Source organism: Marmota monax, unplaced genomic scaffold (assembly GCF_021218885.2).
Source record: "Marmota monax isolate L192 unplaced genomic scaffold, Marmota_monax_Labrador192_F-V1.1 WCK01_AAM20220418_F8-fsc00014, whole genome shotgun sequence".
Lineage (NCBI taxonomy): Eukaryota > Metazoa > Chordata > Mammalia > Rodentia > Sciuridae > Marmota > Marmota monax.
The window spans coordinates 35313200-35334115 of record NW_026695222.1 but is presented as its reverse complement, the minus strand read 5'-3'; the positions used below and the strand labels follow the sequence as shown (position 1 = coordinate 35334115).

The 20916-nt window shown below is 44.5% G+C and overlaps 1 long non-coding RNA gene across 1 annotated transcript in view; it reads right to left on the bottom strand.

Annotated features, from left to right (window-relative positions):
• Positions 1 to 992: 992 nt before the first annotated feature.
• LOC124085928 (uncharacterized) overlaps positions 993 to 20916 on the bottom strand; it is a 29039-nt gene continuing 9115 nt past the window's right edge. The window contains exon 3 of the long non-coding RNA XR_006849633.2: positions 993 to 2875. This is a non-coding gene — a long non-coding RNA (uncharacterized LOC124085928). The remainder of the gene's footprint in view (positions 2876 to 20916) is intronic.

The following is a 20916-nucleotide window of genomic DNA, read 5'->3' as shown; positions in this document are numbered from 1 at the left end:
CATAGCCACAGCCATGCCTCTTCCTCCGAGGTCTATTTTCAGGTCATCACACGTGCTTATTAATGCAGCACATCAGGGCTTGGGGCCAGAAATAGACCTTTCTTGGAGAACTTATCAGTCAGGATTACACTGAGTTGTATGAAACAGAAATCTGACTTAATAAAGCTTTCATTTTTATCTCCTCAGGAAGATGTCCAGAGGTAGGCAGTCCAGCTTAGTAAAGAGTCTCAAAGAAATCCTTAAGGACAGAAGCTCCTTCTGCCTTCCTCCTCGGCTATCTTTAGCAAGGGGTTCTTTCCTCATAGTCATAAGATGATTGCCCTACTTCCAGTAATCTCACCTACATTCCAGGCAGGAATAATGGCAAAGGCAAAGAGAAAAAGGCATGCGCCTGTTGAGTTCCTCAGCCTTTTTGTATGAGGAAGACAAGAAATTCCCAGGGAGCCCCATCCAAATTTCTATTTATATCTCATTGATCAAAACTGGACCAGAGGGTTGGGGTTGTGGCTCAGGGGTAGAGCGCTCGCCTAGCACATGCAAGGCCCTGGGTTCGATCCTCAGCACCACATAAAAATAAATAAAATGAAGGTATCGGGTCCAACTAAAAATAAATAAAAAACTGAGTCTGAGGATTGATCACATTAGCTCCAGGGGAGGGAATGCAAGGAGGTATTTTTAACTGGGCCCATTGTCATTCAAAGAAAACGGGGATTCTGTTACTAAGTCAGAAGGGGAGAATATACACTGGTTTTGCAACTGTGGTGTCTGTCACAACAGGTGAGGTGGGATGGGTCTTCCTGAGGAAAGCCTCTGAGGAGCTGGGTCAGAGGCTCTGAGGGAGCGACCACTTCCAGGATGCGCGTGTGTAAGTTAGAAGGTGACCCACTGTGGGGCTGCTCATAGCTCCTCCCTGTCCTCTCTGTGACTCCCAGAGACACCAGATGGGTTCGCCAGCTTTTCATCTGTGACCAAAATACATGGTGGGAACAATGTAGAGGAGGAAAAGTTTATTTTGGCTCACAGTTTAAGAGATTAGACCCTGTGGGCCGACTCCGTAGCTCTGGGCCCAGGAGAGGCAGAACACCATGGCGGAGGGGCCTGGGGGAGGAAGGCTGCTCTGTTTATGGTTGCCAGGAAGCAGAGAGAAGGAGGAGAAAGGCAGGGCCGCAGGGAGCTGAACCCTCCCAGGGCACCTCCCAGTGACCCACCTCCCCAGCCACACACCCCAGCCTACAGGTAGTTACACCCAGTTAGTGAGTCCCTTCAAAATAGGACGGACTGACGGGCTCGCATAATCTGAGGATTTTACCTCTGAATATTTCTGAATTAACACAGGAACGTTTGGGCATGGGGGGAGACCTCATGTCCAAACAATAACACCAGAGCAGATATGTAAATATGTCCTTTAAACATGTCATTGTCCTCAGAGAGGGCAATAACATGTTAAAGGTGGAGGGGCACGTCATAAAGGAGTCAAGTGGTCCTGGCTTAAATCCCAGCTCTGCCAACTCTGTGACTTGAGTAAGTCACTTAACCTCTGTGGGCCTCTCAGTGTTCTGGGTTATAAAATGGAAATGATTCCTTGCATTGGCTTCACTGGGCTCAAATAAGAGTATACACACACCTTGGACATTGTGTCAGCTTTCCATTACTGTGACAAAATGCCTGAGGAAAACAAGAGATGAAAGATTGGTCTTGGCTCACAGTTTAGAGGGTTCAATCCATTGCTAGGCCCCATCCCCTTGGGCCTGAGGCGAGGCTGAACATCCTGGTGGGGAGCACATGGTGGAACAAAGCCACCTTCCTTAAAGGTGGAGCAGAAAGAGAAGAAGCGGCCAAGGCCAAGACACACCCTTCTGAGGCACACCCCCGGTGACCTACTTCTTCCAACTAGGCCCCACCTTCTGCAGTTCCCACCCCGTCCCCAAAGCCCATTCTATCATGAACCAATGGAAGGATTAATTCAGAGTTCTCATGATCCAGTCACTTCCCAAAGCCCCACTCTGAACACTGCTGCATTGGGGACCCCATTTTTAACACTTGAACCTTCAGGGGACATTTCAGATCCAAACTGTGACATACATCAAAGGTGCCTAACCAATGGGAATTGTCGACGCTTTAATCCCTTTGTTTTCTAATGGGTGAAAATGAAGCTCAGAGAAGAGAAGCAAGATGACCCAAGTCACCGGCCAAGCAGTGCCAGGACCGGGGCTGGGCACCCTTTTCTACCCTGGGTGTATTGCCTATCCCCACTGCCTCTTCTAAGACAAAGCTATTAGCTTTCGCTAGCACATGGCAGAGACCTGCCTGGTGGGAGGAAGTTCCTGGTTTTGAATTTAATTTTTAAAAACAAACAAAAAATTGTGAGCAAAATGCTTTTAGATGCTTTGGAGGCCAAAAATTAAGCAGAAAAAACTGGAGGTGGCATCTTGGTGTGCCCCTGGTGGATTCCAGGCACCATCACTGCTATTGTGATTAGTACTTCTGAGCACCCTGTACCTGACCTAAGGCTGGAGGTCCACCTAATGGCAATACTCAGCGTTTATTGAGCACTGTGTTGTTTCCCGTGGCTGCTGGAACTGATTGCCTCCTCCCTGAGACTGCACAAATGTGTTCTTTTACGGTGCTGGAAGCCAGGAGTCCCAGAACTAGGTGTCAGCAGGTCCGAGATCCTCTACGATCTTCTACAAAGGTGTTTCTTACTTTTCCAGCTTCCAGAGATCTTGCACATTCCTTGGATCCCGATCCCTTTCTCTATCTTCAAAACCCACAGCATGGCATCTTCAAATCTCTCCCTGTGTGTCCAGCTGGGAGTGCAGATCGGTGGAAGAGCATTGGTCCAGCATGTGCAAGGCCCTAGGTTCTATCCCCAGCACTGGAAAAGAAAAAGAAAAAAAAATCATTAGCACTCTCTCTCCCCGACTCCGGGCCTCCCTCCCCTCTCTCTCCCTTCCCTTATTCTCCCTACCTTCATCTGGCTTCTGTCCTCACGTCTCCTTCCAGGATTCTGGCCTTCCTGCCTCCCTCCCTTTGCTTGTAAGGATCTCTGACCACATTGAGCCCACCAGGATAATCTGACTCAAAATCTTTAATCACATCTGGGAAGTCCCTTTTGGCAAGTAGGGTAACACTCCCAGGTCCTGGAGACTACGGTATGGACATCTTTGTTTTATCTGCCAGAGCACTTACTGGGGACCTAGCACTGAGGGGGGCTCAGAGAACCCTCCAGAACAGCCAGTGAGGCGGATACTATGATGTTGTCCATTTTCAAATGATAGATTTTATTCGTTTCTTATTGCTGCTAATTGCCACTAGCATGGTGGGTGGCTTCAGCAATACAAACTCACCATCTCCAGTTCTGTAGGTTGCAAGTCCTACACAGGCCTCTGTGGGCCAAAGTTCAGTACCAGCAGAGTAGCCTGAATTTTTCCCCAGGGACCACTGGCATTCCTTGACTAGAGTCTCCTTCGTGTACAAACCAGCAACCCTGGGCCCCATCCTGACATCACGTCACTGTGACCATTCTTCTGCCCCCTGCTCCACGGGTAAGGACCCCAGCTGGATAGCACAGGATGATCTCCTGGTCTTAAAGTCAGCTGACGAGGGGCTGGAGTTGTAGCTCAGTGGTACAGTGCTTGGCTAGCAAGTGTGAGGCACTGGGTGGATCCTTAGCACTATATAAAAATAAATAAAATAAAATAAAAAAGGCATTGTGTTGGGCTAGGGCTGGGGCTCAGTGGTAGAGCACTTGCCTGGCATGTATAAGGCCCTGGGCTCGATTCTCAGCACCACACATAAATAAATGAATAAAATAAAGGTCCATCAACATCTAAAAATTCTTTTAAAAGGCATTGTGTCTGTCTACGACTAAAAAAGAAGAAGTCAGCTGACTAGCAGTCTTAATCTCATCTGCAACCTTGATTCCCTCTGATCAAGTAACCTAACATGGTCCCAGGATCAGAAGTAGGACATGACATTTTTGTTTCTAGCACGTAAGCCAAAGACTCAGAAAGGCGAAATGATTTGCTTGGAGTTTTATGGTAAGAAAATGGCAGAGCCAGGCTCTGGATGGAAGCCATTGGCTGCAGCACTCATGACTTAACCCTTGCACTCTACCTCCCTATGCCAGGTACCCGCGATGGCAATCCTACCGTCAGAGAGGAATCCTGGTGACTATTAAGGCATTTTACAGTTGAAGACATTGTGACTCTTTGGGATGGTGTGGCCAGCTCAAAATTCACACCCATACTGGTCGAAGGCCCCAGAGCAAGGCCATTTGGCCCCAGATGAGAGATGATCCAAAACAAAAGGGAGACACTGGAAGGTGCAAGTTGTCTTCCTTTTAAGCCGAGATTTCAGGTGTTTTTATTCAATCAGCAGGCTCTCTTCCTAGATGTCCCTCAACAGTAGGCTCCCCCTTCACTGTCCCTTCTTCAATGTCAGCTACCGGTGACACCCTGCCCACTCCCCTCCCTCTCTAACCCCTTGTCTCACTTTAATTTCCTCGTCAACAGTCATAATCATGTGATCTATTTGGCTCCTGTGCTGGAAAGAATGCTTCATGAGGGCAGGGATACGTCTCCTCAGTGCACTGCTGCATTCCCAGGGCCCTCAAGACACGAGGTTAGTCTGAAATGAGTCAGTGAATCATTCAGCGAACTCAGCCTCATCAAGGGACTATTAACAAATGCTATTAACACATGTGCACTAGATAGTGGGGCTGTTGGTATCCTGATGAAGAAAAGTCTTTCCGATATGGAAGATGGAATTCATGGAATTGTGTGGTCATCAGAATTATTAAGGAAATGTGTTCAAAAGGCCAATTCCCAGTGTTTACCCCCAAAGCTTCCTTTTCAAATGATTTGGGGAGGAATCCAGAAGTCAGTATTTCTAGAGTTCTTCACGTGATGATAATGTGCCTCTTCTGTAGACTCACAGCTTCTGCAGGCTAAATCAAAACTTCTGGGACAGAGGTTCTCCATGTTCACAGAGTTTTGAGAAACTAATGCTGGAGCCCCCACTCCAGACATTTTAATGTGATTAGACTAGGACAAGGCTGGACGTTAGATTTTCATTTCAGTTATTATACCTCTCAGCTTCAGAAACACACTTTTCTTTTTTTGGTACTAGGGATTGATCCCAGGGGTGCTTAACCACTGAGCCACATCCCCAGCCCATTTTATTTTTTATTTTGAGAAAGGGTCTCGCTAAGGTGCTGAGGCTAGCTTTGAACTCTCGATCCTCTTGCCTCGGCCTCCCAAGCCGCTGGTGTTAGACCAGGACACAAGAAAAGACCACTGACTCCAATTAAAGTCAAATTAAAGCAAGCTTATTATTTCAACCGGCCGGGCTGCCTCTCCCTCCCAAAACGGTGGGAACAAGACAGCACCCCAGCTTTCCTGAAGCCCAGCTTTATAGCCCAGAAAGTTACACAAAGGGGGGTTACAGATAACAGAACTCTGACAAGCATCATACTAATGGTAGTTTACATTTTTTGCTGGCCCCAACATCAGAATTTATGAGGACCATTAGAGCCTCAGAAAGGGTTGTTGTCTGGCCAGGGAAGGCCAATATTTATGAGGTGTCACTAACTTTCAGAGAGGGCTGCTACCTGGTCAGAGAGCCAGGCATGGGTGAGTTCAAGGCACGGGCAGGCATTCCAAGCAGGTTCAGAATTTGCAGTAATTTATAGTAAAGCCGAAATTATCTTTTCATGGTTTTGTGGGGAGATGCCCAATTTTAAGAAAAGATCAGGTTGGGTCTATCACTGGGATTACAGGCATGCATGGAACACACTTTTCTCTTTGTGTGTGTGTGTGTGTGTGTGTGTGTGTGGTTGGTTGGTTTGTTTGTTTGTATAGTTGGTAATCTTATACTCCCAGACCTGAAAATTGAACATTTGTATATTATAATGTGATAATTTTGAAGATCAGAGTCTCTCCCTTCTCCAGGGTTTGTTGAATTTGATTATTGAAGGTTGTAATGATCTGTTTTAGTTTTAGTTTTTGGTACCAGGGATTGACCCAAGAGCACTTAACCACTAAGCTATATCCCCAGCCCTTTTTAAATTTTGTATTTTGAGGCAGGATCTCACTACATTGCTTATAGCTTCACTAAGTTGCTGAGACTGTCTTCAAACCTGTGATCCACCGCCTCGGTCTTCCAAGCCACTGGGATTACAGGTATGCACCACCATGCCCAGCGAGTCCTCTGTTTCTTAATGACTCTTATAAACTATTTTAGGAAAAGACTGTATTCCTTGTCAAATGTGGTCACTGAATCTCTGTTCCTTTAGTTTATGTTTGATTAGTATTTTGATAGGGATTTCCTTGAAAACAAATGAAAGATGACAAAATCAAACACACCTCCCTCAGTCTTTGCAGACTGGCTCTGTGCTGAGGTCCTCTTTCAACACGAGGCCGGGCTGATTTACAGCTCTACCTTAGCCTTCATTTCCCACAGAGCTGCTTTTAAGTTGCTTTTTTATTTTATTTTATTTTTTTGGTGCTGGGGATTGAACCCAGGGCCTCTTGTGCATGCTAGGAAGGTACTCTACCAACTGGATATAACCCCAGCCCTGCTTTTTCTTGATTCAGAATCCACTTGGTTGCTAAAACCTTTGATGGTTTTCCAGAGTTCTGACACAGTTTGTTCTGACAGTTTCTAATGTTTCTTGTGGAGGAACCTGAAAAGCCTACTTGTCATTTTGTTCCTGGAGTCATTGAACTTTAAAAAAAAAAATAGTTCTTAGTTGTAGATGAACATAATACCTTTATTTTATTTATTTACTTATTTTTATGTGGTTCTGAGGATCCAACCTAGTGCCTCACACATGCTAGGCCAGCGCTCTGCTGCTCAGCTACACCCCCAGCCCCGCGCCGAGTTTCCCTGGACTCTCACGTGAAGCAAAGGTTGACACCTGCTGCTCTGGAGTGAAACCTTGGCATCACTCCTTTCAACAAGAGCCTCAAGTGATTCTGCTGTAGCCAATCTGATTTTGAGAAACTGCAGATTGACCAAACCCGGGGTCTGACCACACTGAGTCCACCTTCCCTGGACTTGCGTTTGAATTCTCTCTCTCAACTTCCTCCAGCTCCTGGGAGCTGAGCTGGATGAGGAAGGTCAACCTCGAGTGAATGGCTCTGCATCTCTGTGATGGGTTCCATGGAGACACCTAGTGGTGTTTTTGTTTTAAGTACCAAAGATTAAACCCAGGGGTGCTTAACCACTGAGCCATTTCCCCAGCCCGCCCCCCACCACCACCACTTTTAAAATTAGTTTTTTATTTTTTATTTTAAGACAGGGTCTCACTAAGTAGCTTAGGGACTCACTAAATTGCTGAGGCTGGCTTTGAACTTGTGATCCTCCTGCCTCAGCCTCCCAAGTGGCTGAGATTACAGGTGTGGAGTTGTTTTATTTGAGGTTAACCAGAGGAATGAGTTTATGGCTCCCCTTTGCTTTACAAAGGAATCAAAACAGAAATAAAGCAAGGAATCCAGGAGGCACCAGATTCCTGCCCCTGAGTTTAACAGTTCAGTGGAAGATTTTTAGCTGTAAATCTCTGTTGGCACCTGGCATAGAGTCTTCCCCCCACTTGAGCTAAAATCCCCTGAAGTCTTCAACCCTTCAAGGCTACAAGCTTGCAGGTAAATATCTGGTACAACTAAACTCCCGGGTTTGCCCCTCACAGAGACCATGAACTGGAAGAGTAAGTAGCTCTGGGATGACCAAGAGGTTTCTTCTCCTCTCACCATGTATGATCATAAACAGGTTTTAATTATTTGATTCTCGGTTTCCTCACTTGTACGTGAGAATGATAACTGCCCTTGATTCCCATTTTTGATATGGAAGATAAACACAATGAATTGTTTAATGACAAAGTCTTAAAAATCTTAACAAATGTGTGATTTGATCCTGTTTTGTTTAAAATTATCTACATATCTTTATACATCGATTTATCTATGTCTGAGTTTATGTGTGTCAATTTCTGGAGGTGTGCGTAGAGAGCGGCCAGAATGATGTTGACCAGAGAGGTAACAAGTTTGAGGGCCATTTTTATTGTCCCTTTTGCATCTTCCTAACTGGTTTCTAATGTCCATGTACCATTTCTGCAAAAGAAAGCTGGACTTTGGGGTCAAGAGGGCTTATCAAGTGCATCTATTCATCTTTTCCCTTTCCAAATATCCTACTGACAGGACAAAACAAGCATTTCAAAAATCTAATTAAAGCTATCAAAATAATAGCTACCTCTTAGAATCATGAGGTTTGAAATCTGGCACATAGTGCTTATTATTGTCTGCATTCCCTACCCACTTCTAACTCCAAAAAAGAGTATTATTACAGATGTTTTTAACTTGTCTTGAGCCATGGACTCCTTTGCAATCTTGTAGAGCCTAAGAACTCCTTTTTCAGCACTTCTTTTGTGTGTGGTGCTGGGGATTGAACCCAGGGCCTTGCACATGCTAAGCAAGCCCTCTACCATTGAGCCACACCCTCAGCTCTCAGAATATTGTTTATTGATGATTGATTGAATGATTCTTGGGATTGAACCCAAAAGTACTTTACCACTGAGCTAAGTCCCCAGCCCTTTTGATTTTTTATTTTGAGACAGGATCTCACTGTGTTACTTAGGGCCTCGCTAAATTGCTGAGGCTGGCCTTGAACTTGTGATCTCTCCTGCCTCAGCCTCCCAAGTCACTGGTATCATAGGTATGCACCACCATGATATTTTTAAATGAAGAAAGCTCCATATATAGGGTTATAAAAATTTATAGATATTCCCCAAATTATGTAAATTTTTTAACTTTATGATGGTATGAAAACAATAAGCATTCAATAAAAGCCATAATTGGAATTATAATCTTTTCCCAGGTTAGTGTTATGTGGCATGATATTCTCGCTCTATGCTAGGCAAGAGCAACAAACTGCAGCTCTTAGGCAGCCAGCCGATCAGAAGGGAAAGCATCTGTCCTTCTGCAGTGTACTGCGTCGCTAAGCTATGATGTTCAATAGGTTAGGTGCATTAAATGCATTTTTTAAAAAAAAATTTAGTTGTAGATGGACACAATACCTTTTATTTTATTTATTCATTTTTATGTGGTGCTGAGAGTTGAACCCAGTACCTCACATATGCTAGGTAAGCACTCTACTATGAATTTTTGACTTACGATAATTTCAACTTACAATTGGTCTACTTTGATAGAACCCCATTGTAAGTTGAGGAATCTGTGTATACTGAAATGCAGTTATCAAAATATTTAAGAAATCTGTCATAGAGTAACATATTCCAGCCCCAATGCTTCTATATTATAAGATTTAGCAGCATTTTTGTTAAGAATCATAATTTCAGAGTCATAAAGAGCATAAATGTCATATCTTGAAATAAATTCCACAAAAGCAATGTGATAGAAAAACACGTGATTTCTATTGGTGATGAAGTTGCAGGTACTTAATTACTTCTATTACTCATGATCAAAGGAAATGCTACAAAGGAAATGCTACTTTCTGAAAATAAAGACTGTATTTCCCACCCAGCTTCATGAACCTCTTAATTTAATATGTGTTTCCATGGATCTTTGCCTAAGTCTATTTATCTGTTTGGTTTTTTTCCTCACTTATTCCAGGATTTCCCCAGGTGTATGATGAATCTTGTTTACCTGTTCATACTGAAGGACGGCATGTAGACCAATGCTCTTGGAGCATATGCGGAGGGCTTATTGATCATGAACTTTGGGTGCCTATGCATTAGGAACTCCCAGTACCAGGATCTTTAAGTCTTCCTTCTGATCTGGTTAAATTCTCCAGAAGACTCTCTGGACATTTTTTTTTAGTTGAAGATGGACACAATTCCTTTATTATTTTATTATTTTTATGTGTTGCTGAGGATCAAATCCAGGGCCTCACATGTGCTAGGCAAATGTTCTATCACTGAGCCACAAGCCCAGCTCTCTCTGTACCCTTTTTAGGAGAGCATAATCCTCCCTGGGAAAGTATAACCCTATGCAGTCGCTCTCTCCCTCCCCAGAAGTCTCAGTATCTGTTCAGGTGCCGCAGTCCGGCTGCAGCAAAATAACCGGGGGGTGACGAACGACTTGTGTACGTTGATACAGCAGGAGTAGGAGCCGTTTATTGCAGGACAGGAGCAGTATTTATACATTCCACACAGATTATCTAATTAGCATAAACTAGATACATCAGTCAACCAATAAGGAATCTCCACACTTAATGGCTCGCTGGCATTACTTCACAAACCACTCCCTCTGGCATTTTGCCAGGCGCCATCCAGACTTGTTTACAGACTCTAACATTCAGGGACCTTCCAGGGCCAGCGTTTGGAATGTAGGCTGGAAAAGAGCCTGAGAGGATGAGGCTGCGGGGACCTCTCAGCCTCCACCTGTGAGCCTTCCCCCCTCCTTCTGCAGCATGCGCTGCCTTTACGCCCCTTCTGTCAGTTGCTCTGTAGGCTATCAATATGGCAGCCTCCACCTACATGTAGCTGCTGAAATTTAAATAGAATAAGCTTTGGGCTCCTCAGTTGCACTAGTCACATTTCCAGTGCTCAATGGCCACCCGTCAGCTGAGGCTGGCTGCTGTATTTTCATCATTGCAGAAAGTCCTATTGGACTTTCTAGAGCAGGGATTGGCAAATTATTTTCCGTGAAGGGACAGAGTCAATTTTGGGGGGCTTTTCATGCTAGATGGTCTGCACCACATCTACTCAACTCTGTCACTGTAGCATGGAATTCAGGAACACAAGTTGGAATATGTGGCCATGTTCCAATAAAAGTTTATTTATGTACATAGAAATTTTCACATCATAAAATATTCTCCTTTTGAATTTTTTTACAGCCATTTAAGAGTATAAGACTGTCCTTAGCTTATAGACTGCATGTAAATAGGCAATAGACTTAATCGAGTCTATAGACCGTAGTTTGCTGACCCCTGTCTTGGTGAATTGCCATTTTAAGGAATCCCTGAGCCAGGCGCGGTGTTACACACCTGTAATCCCAGCGGCTCAGGAGTCCGAAACAGGAGGACCGCAATTTCAAAGCCAGCCTCAGCAGTGGCGAGGTGATAAGCAACTCACTGAGACCCTGTCTCTAAATAAAATACAAAATAGGGCTGGGGGTGTGTAGAGTGGTAGAGTGCCCCTGGGTTCAGTCCCTGGTACCCCCTCAAAAAAAAAGTAGCTGTATTTTCTGTATGTTATTTTAGTAAGTGCAGAAAGAAAGCAGAGGCTAAGATGTGCATTTTAGATGTTTTTTTCTAAGCTGGAAGTCTGATCATCTGTTCAGGGCCTGGCTTCCCCTCTGCACTTTAGAATCTATGGGCATAGAGTCCCATCTTTCCTCTTCACCCTTCTCCACTGAGCACCCAGCACAATCCTTGACAACTACTAGACTTAGCGGACAGCGCTGGGAGAGCAAGTGCTCACCAAGCCACCTTCAATGTAAAATCGACTTTTCGTTTAGATCTGCTTTCAGGAAAGAATGTGCAGCTCATGCAGATGAGGCTATTCCAGTTTACTTAACAATCATATATATATTTTGTTATCATCGAACACATTGACATTCTGACTTTCCATTTTTGTCCCAGGATCACATTTTGATAAATGTGATCCCACCTCTGAGAGAAGACATCAGCTTCTAAGTCTGTGTAGAATCAAACAAATCTTGGTGACAGAAGTGTAAGTCACAACTGAATTTGATAAGAATTCTTGTGAAGAGAGGGGAAGTGATGCAAAGGATATCAATACTTGGAGAATTTTGAATGCTGTGTTGAAATCACCCTCAGCAAGATAAGGAGGAGAAGGTTATGCAGAATGTCAACATTGCCATGACCGTCAAAGGACAATACGACAAGAGCATTGTTGAGGACTGGTCTGATGGAGCAAAAGCCAGAGAGGAGATTAAAACTATCCATGTCCTGAGGAGTGGTTACCTGGGGGGGGGGGTGTCACTGACTTGGAAGGGGTATGAGAAAGCTCTTGGGGTACTGGGAATACTTCTTAGCCTGATCTGGCCGTAGAATCACAGGTACACACATGTGAACAGTTTCATTTAGATGTAGTTACAAGATATGGCACTTTGCCATGTAAAGCTATTTCTTAACTCAGAAAAAGAGGCCAGTTTATTAAAGAAATGCAAATCAAAAGCACAATGAGCTCTCAACTCACACTTATTAGGATAACCATTACAAAAACCTAAATAAATAAATAACGTGTGGCCGAGAATACAGAAAAGTTGGAGCCCTGGGGCACTGTGTTGGAAATGTAAAATGATCCAGCCCCTGTGGAAAACAGAGTGGCAGCTCCTCGAAAATTTAAAGGTAGAATTACCATGTAATCCAGCCATTCCACTTCTGGGTCTGTTTCTCAAAAGAATTACAAACAGAGTTTTGAAGAGAGATGTGTGTATCTGAGTTCCCAGCAGCATTAGTCACAATAGCCCAAAGTGGAAGCAGCCCAAGTGTCCGTGGAGGGGTGAATGAATGAAGAGAGAGACCTGTACCCACTGTGGAACCCCACTCAGCCTTTAGAAGGGCAGAAACTTTACAGTGGCACAGCAGGAGTGAGCCCGAGGACACCACGCTGAGTGAGATAAGCTGCTCGCAAGCAGACCAAGGCCTCAAGACTCCATGTATGTGGGGTACATAGAAGAGTCACATGGGAAGAGGGGCGACAGGCAGGGATTATCTAATAGGAAGAGGATTTCAGTTTCACAAGAAAACAGGTCTTTGAGTGAATGGTGATGATGGTAGGACAACAGTTTGAAAGTACTCAACACCATTGAACTTTTCATTTAAAAACAAAGATGGCCAGGCGCTGTGGCGCAGGCCTGTAATCCCAGCAGCTCACGAGGCTGAGGAGGAGGATAGAGAGTTCAGAGCCAGCCTCAGCAACTTAACAGGCCTTAAGCAACTCAGTGAGACTCTGTCTCTAAATAAAATATTAAAAAGAGCTGGGGATGAGGCTCAGTGGTCAAGTGCTCCTGGGTTTAATCCCCAATACCAAAATAAATAAATGAATCTAAGAAATAAAAAAATAAGATCAGCGAAGACGGTTAAAATCTATGTGTATTTGATGATAACTTTTCAAAAATAAGAAACAAAAAAATGCATATTTTTTTCCTGATTATTATAACTAGTGATGCCTTCCCCATGTTTAATAACATGTAATGAGAAGACATTTGGCTTTCTAAGAGATATAACTATGAGACTACACAGGTTTTATACATATGTATATGTCATCTTTAAAGCATAAGACTTGTAACAGTTTAAATTATAAAATATGTTTGTTAAAGAAAATTTTTCATTTAAGTTGTAAAAAAGCAGAGACTAACCAGTTTTGTGTTGTTATTTTTGTCCAATAATGTGCAAATTTTCCTCTGGGCTGAGAGCATTTCTGAATACACAGTCATGAGGGGACCTCACAGTGGTTGGTACTTCAAGGTGTAAGCTGTCTTTGGTAGATCTGACCCAACCAGATCTGCAAGCTTTGTTTCTCCCATGCCTGCAGGACTAGAGCGGGGCTTGAGGAAGTACACTGTAGTGAGGAAGTACACTGTAGTAAGGAAGTCCAACCTGAAGGGTGGGAAACAATCAGGCGGCCCTAGCAGGCCTCACCCCTCTACCCTGGTGAACGTCTCTATCTACAGTAAATGTGCATTACTTCTTTAAAAAAAAAAAAAAAAAATATATATATATACTGGGAGCCATTAGCCAAGTAGGTATGACAATTTCCTTGCCAGCGTACCCCATGTTGCAGTGACATTGAATGTACGTGACCTTGCTCAAGGACCAAGGCAGATTAGGGTGTTCCCGGTTTTAAGATAATCCTGTTTAGGGCGTTCCCAGTTTAGGTTCCAGGTTTAAGGTTTAAGATTATTCCTGCTGGGAATAGGGCGTATCCTGCTGCCTGAGTTCCCCTTGAGTTCTCACGGGATTCAGACAATATATTTTGGAGATAGAAGCCCAGTGGAGGTGGATTTGGGCAGAGAACGTGGATTTGGGAAGAGAACGTGGATTTCCCCAGAACGTGTTTGTAGACGGCTGGTGTGAGTTCGGGAATAAAGAGTTGCTGTTTGAATCTACAAGCTGTGTGGTGGCTCGTGATTGTGTGCCCAGCCAGACTGCGGCATTTGTGCCCAGCCAGACTGCGGTATATATATATATATCTTTTAGTTGTAGTTGGACACATTACCTTTATTTTATTTATTTATTTTATGTGGTGCTGAGGATTGAACCCAGGGCCTCGCACATGCTAAGTGAGTGCTCTGCTGCTGAGCCCACAACCCCAGCCCTGTGCATTACTTCTTTAATAAGAAAAACGAGTTCAGACACTTACAAAATACAATGTATCATTGACCATCCTTAGTATTTTAGGAACATTAATTTATTTCACCTTCATTAACAACCAACTCTATAAGGTAGATGAGAATATTGTCACTAACTCAGCCTACAGATGAGGAAACTGAGGCACAGAGCAATTAAGCAGCCAGCTCAAGGTGAGCTTGTAAGTGGCAGGGCTGGGACTCAAACCCAGGCAGTCAGCTCCTGAACCTGTGCCCTCAACAGTGTGCTGCCTCCAAGTCAGGGTGGATGCATTTCTTGTTGGGGAATGTCTTAGTTCCTTTGCACTGCTATAACAAAATGCCCAAGACAAGGCAATTTTTAAAGAACAGAAATATTTATTTTCTCACAGTTCTGGAGATGAGGAGTTCAAGATCAAGGTGCTAACAGATTTGGTGTCTGGTGAGGGCTGCTCTGTTTCCAGATGGCACCTTCTTGCTGAGGCTGGTGGTGAGGTGACCAAAAGGATAAACACTGTGTCCCCATTTAGCATAAGAAATGGAAGTTTCCTCAGGCCCTTTTTTCAATGTACTAATCCCATTCCCAGGGGCTGTGCTTAACCCTCCTAAAAGGGCCAGCCTCTTAGTTCTGCCATGTTGGGTCCTAGGTCCCAACATGGACTTTGAGGGGACACATCCACTCTAACCACAGCAAGAACAAAGTCTCTTGTATCTCATTTCTCCTCTTTCTCCTCCCGGCCCCGGCCCCATCTTTACTCCAGTTTTGAGGATAAATTCGACAGTTTTGATCTGGATTGGTCAGATCACCCATTATAAATTGGTTTTGGTGCCGTTTTAAAGAAAGTTACGTCCAGAACGGTGGTTTCCAGGCTTTCAGATTTTCCATATGGGTAATTCTTTTTTCAAAGTGTTGGGCAAAGACTTTTTCTTCCAGTCACGTCAGACTAATAGAGGCTGGATTTAACCTTTCTTAGACAATTAGGAAAATAGGCGAAATTATATAAAATAAGGATTTTCAAGTGCAATCATAGGCTGCAGAAGGTTTCAGCTAACAATGGGCCACATATACAACAGCGGTCCCATGAGATTATGTCACCTAGTGACGTTGTAGCCATCTTAGTTGTGCTTAAGTGTATTCTATGATGTTGTCACAACAAAATTGCCAAATGATACATCCTCAGAACCTGTTCCTGTCATTAAGCCTCACGGGACTGTATTGGACAATAGGCAATGCAGAATTATGGTCCTTGAGAGAAAGGAAACAGCAATATAAGCCTTATGATGACCCCTTAGTGCATGGAGACGATTTTCAGGATGTAGCTCAGGAAAGGGAAACCCAAACAGAGCCCAGGGAAGCCAGGGTGGCTGAAATTTACCAAAGGAGTACTGGAGGGGAGGGTTGGGAGTTCTCAACTTCAAAGACCTCCTAGGGGTCCTGGGGAGTCTGTGGCTGAGTCATGATCTGCACAACCTGAGAAAAACAAACAAACAAACCACTCAAGGCCAAGGGGGAGACTTCTGGGAAGGAATAGGCTAGAAAATTCTAGAGCTCATTCAGGATCAAGGAAAGTCTACGATTCCATCAGGGCAAAATGGAAACCCTTCTTAGTACAGTAGGCATCAAGGAACGTCCCCGTAAGGGGTCTTGCCTTAGTAATGAAGCTAAATTAGGCTTAGATTAAAGGCTATTCTGAATCTGCCTTTAAAAAACTTAAAAGAAATCCTGAAGCAGGCCCAGATGATCCCAAGTAATTTAACTATGTACCCAACCAAGCCAATGCTGTGTAAAAGAACACAACAGAATCCAGCACCCCACAGCACAAAACTTACACAGTGTCTGGTGCTACGGGTTGAATTCTGCCCCCCTCCAAATTCATCTCTGGAAGCCCCAAGTCCCAGTGTGATGGAGATGGGACCTCTAGAGGTAATTAAATTACAAGAATGGAGCCCTCGTGATGGGATTGATGCCCTTGTAGGAAGAGGCAGACGACAGATTCTTTTTCTCTCCTTGCTCTGTGAGGAAGCAGACAAAAGATGGCAAGAAGCAACCATCCTGGCCCCTAATCTTAGACTTCAGCCTTCAGAACTGTGAAAAGCTGTTAAGCCACAAAAAAACACAGAATTTTGTCACTGCCACTTGAACTAAGACAACGAATGTGTCCCCTCCTACTTCACGACTTTCCACCTTCCAGTCTGCCCCACATCAGTTCCTACAATTATAGGTTCTCTGGTTAAGTACTCTAGTGCCCGTTTTTATGCCATCAATCCACCAAAGGTTAAGAAAAATGATGAAAGCTGTTTGAAGGTACTATGAGCTGAACAGATTTAACAAACATGCACTGAGCACCTACAATCTGCCATGAACTCTGTTATATTTTTACTGCCAATCGTCAGCTGAAGAAACTGGGCCCTCAAGAGCATACATGACTTGCTCTAGGATTCCATTTATGCCAAGTTTTAAAGAAACGTGGAGCTAATTGGCAGTGTTCGAACAGAATAAGAGTAACCTTTGGGAGAAAGGATGGGAAGTGAACAGAAGGGAGCCCAGGGCGACTGGATCCTGATAGTAAAGGACTTCTTCACTTGGCGGGAGGTGATCTGTGTGTGTTCACTTTGCGATAATTCACCCCTTTGTGTGCTTGTGACTCATGCATTTCTCTCTACTATACTTTACATAGAATATGCATTAAAATTCTCCAAATAAGAGATACTGATAAAATGCAAACTTTAAGAAATGGCTGAAAAGTTGAAAAAAGTCCTCCCAATACAGAACAAAAAGAAAGTGGAAAAAAACAAAGAGATAAAACAAAAGAAAACGAGTTAGGAGACTTTGATGTCATTTTCCATAGATTTAAAAAAGATTCATTTATAAAGGAAAAAGAATCAGATCAGCATCAGGTTTCTCATCAGAAGACAAAAGTCAGACACCATTAGTGCACTATTTTGAAAGCTCTGAAAGAGATTTTTATCCTACAATTCTATTCCCAGACAAATATAAGGGTGAAGGTAAAATAAAGACATTTGCAGAGTTCCCAGGACAGAGGAAGGATGTCTTTTAAAATAATCTGTTGATTTTATTTTAAAGTAAGGACAACACATGAAAGTATTAGTTGTAGTTGCAGGACAGCGTATAATGGGAAATGCATCCATCAGAATATAATTGGCTGCCGTGATAAGTAACTCAAACTCTCAGAGTCTTCAGACCACAAAGATGTACGTCTCCCACTTACTACATGTTGAGGAACATTGGTGGGGGCTCTGCTGTTCTGGGACCCAGGCTGACAGAGGTGCCACCATATGCGATGCTTGCAGGTACTGTATGAGTGTATGGGGCTCACACCTGCCATTAAATGCTACAGCCCAGAAGTCACACAGATCCCTTCCTCCATGTCCATTGGCCAGAATTAGACACATGGCTATCCTCAGTTTAAAAAGGTAGGGAAATGCAATCCTCCATTCATCCAAAAGGAGAGGAAAATTAAACAGGAGGGAAGCATTGAAATATTTACCACATTCTTAAAAAAAATGACAATTAAAAAATATATAAGTGAGGCTGTTGAAAGGTAGAGAATAGAAGAGGGTAGAAAAGATGGAGAGAAAAGTAACACTATGCATACCCACATCTTAGAAAATGAGATGTCCGCAGACATTGCCCATGCAGTAGCATAAGAAATTAGAGTTTATGTTTACTGAATTTATGAGATCAAGGGAACAACAAATAAGTATGTAAATACTAAACAGTTGGAGATGGAGGAAGCAAAGAGTGTAAGTAAATGTCACAGCAGGTAGTCAGAGTGCCCAGCTGTTTGTCTTAGTCTGTTCAGGCTGCTGTAACAAAATACCACAAGCTGGGTATAAACAACAGAAATGTGTTTCTTACAGTTCTGGAGACGGAAAGTCCCAGATCAGGGTGCCAGCAGAGCTGGTGTCTGGTGAAGGCCCACTTTCTAGTACATAGATGCCACCTTTGCCTGTATCCTCACGTGGTGGAAGGGCAAGGCGATCAAGGGCAAGAGCCCCTGATCTCTGAAGGCCCTGAAGGGCCTGATCCCACTCACAATGGGTTAGCGCAAAATGGGAACTTTAGCGGTTTAAGAGCTGACAGGCTGTGTTTTTGCATGCCGACACACAGCAGCTCTGCTGGTTGACATTTAACCCTAGAGGCTTACGGCGACTCACAGGTACCATAGGAGATGACCACAGTAGCAGAAGAAGGAGACAAAGCCAGGGACAGAACAATCCCCTTTAGGCTTAGCCCCTAAGCTGTATGAGCTAAGAGTCCCTAGGCTCTTGACAAGCTTGCACCCACGTAAGGGATGTAGAATGTACCCCCTTAATAGAATTGCACCAACTCCCTTGCCTCGATGTGCCCAAAACTCACTTATGTATAAAAGCAAAAGCTCTGCTGTGTTCGGGGCTCAGATTTTGGGAATTATCCCTCTGGGTTGTGGCACCTCCAATAAAGTGTTGCTTCCAGATCTGGGTGTCCTCACCCTCATTTCCTGCTACAACAAGGGCTCCACTTTCATGGCCCAATCACTTCCCAAAGGGCCCGTCCCCTAAACACCATGGCCTTGGGGGATTTCAACATATGAACGTGAGGGGCACAGACTTTCACACTATTGGCACTATTGTTCCTATCAAAGAAAAAAATAATCAAAATTATTAAGGGAGGTGACTTGAGGAATCTGGGGAGTTGGTTTTTCCTGGTAAACCCCTCTGTGCTGTTTTATATGTTATGATGTTTGTGTGCTACTTTAGTGAAATGTTTAACCATTGTTTCAACTAATGTATCCTTTGAGGTCCCACCTGCAAGCCTGGCCACTCTGGGCAAGTGGTCATCACTTCAATTACCTGAGCTTCAGTTTCCTCGTCCACCAAGTGGGTGAACTGTCCACCTCCCTCCCATATGGCGGGAGCCTGGCAGAGCGCCTGGCACAAGGCACACGCTGGCTAGATGGACGACACCCAAGCCGATGTCAGGTCCACTCTGTGTGCGACAGATTTGGGCCCTGAGAGTCCTGATGGAGAGGCAGCGACCTTAGATTCTCAGAGACCATCTGACCTAGTGCTTATGCCACAGCTGAGCCTGTGTGGCCCAGTCTGGTCCTGGGCTACAGGAGGAATCCATCTGCAAGACCAGGACTGGAACTGGCTCCTGGTTGCCGCCCAGGGCCCTGCTGGCCACCCCTGCGCTCTCTGAATCATCAACTGCTTTTGGCTCGGGACAGAGTGAAAAGAGAGTGGGCCGGGAAGAACTGAAACGTTCCCTCCTGTGCAAATGGTTTCTCTCTGTGCTGGCAAGTCCAGGGTGTTCAGACAGAGGTCAGGAGCATGTGCTTTCTGTGATATCCTGGGGGAGAGAATGTGACCCAGCTGAGGGTGCAGGTGAGGGAGAGGGAGCCGGAAGGAGCTTGGCCGACTTTGATATCTGAAAGGGCTCCTTTTTATTACAGGAAGTGGTTGTTTGGGGGGGGGCACAGAAACCAACTCTGTTTTTCTATCAAAACCAGCGGAAATTATAATCAGGAAAATTAAGAAGTCATTGAACAGACTGACAATGTGGCCCAGGCCACTGTCTGTCCAGCCCTGTCCTCTCTCCAGCCTCAGCTCCTCCTTCCTCTCACCCACCTGAGCTTTGCCGGCTGGTCCCCCCACCCGCTGCTCCCTTGCTGACCTGCTTCAGTCCTCCCCTAGGACTCCTGCCCTGCAGCCACCACGTCTTTCCGCCTCTGCACTTATCAAGGTGTCAAAATCGCCCCTGCCTACCTGTCTCTCCTAGTGGACTGGAGGTCATGTCCTGGACCCTCAGCCTCAGGTCTGGAATTCGGACCAAATAGTGCTTTTCTTGGCCTGTACCATTTAGGCGCATGCGGTCTTTTGAAATATTTGCATTCATCACTGTCAACTAAAAATCAAGAAATCATGATTTCTGGCTTCTCTTGACACACCGGAAACCAGGTAACCTGGATCCACTTCTCCTCCCTCAGAGCCGCAGTCCCCTTCCGATAGAGGATTCCGTCTCCATTTATCCATAGTCCTCCGGTGCTTTTTGAAGGCCAGAGGGAGCCATTTGCCAGCGCCCTTGCAGTATCATTTTTCTTCGAGTGGATCAAAGAAGAAGGTGGAATATTTCTTCTACCCATGCTCCTCCCTCACACCTGTGTATTTCCCTCCTTTACATTCCCAGACTCCACCTGAGCTTTCACCCTCCCCCAGGCCGGGAACACCTGAAGACAGGTATGGAGCACCTTGTTCACCTCTGTGGCTCCACAGCCAGCACCAGGCCTGTTGGGAGAATGAGCGCAACTCTTCTTACTGCAAAATGAGCTCTTTACAAATCTTTCATCTCCTATAGATAAAGGAGAAGAAATGTCCACTCAACAAGTGCTACTGGGCTTAGCTCAGAGATATAGCACTTGCCCAGCCTATGTGAAGCCTGGGGTTTGATCTCCAGCAGCTCAAAACTTTTTTTTTTTTATTTTTACCAACTTTGTACCCATTTTTCATCCTCAGTGTAGCCCTCCATCAAACCACTCCCTGGATGTGATTTCAAGTTCTGACCAAACCTTGCTCTTAGCGTTTACAAAAGATAGTGAAGACCTGT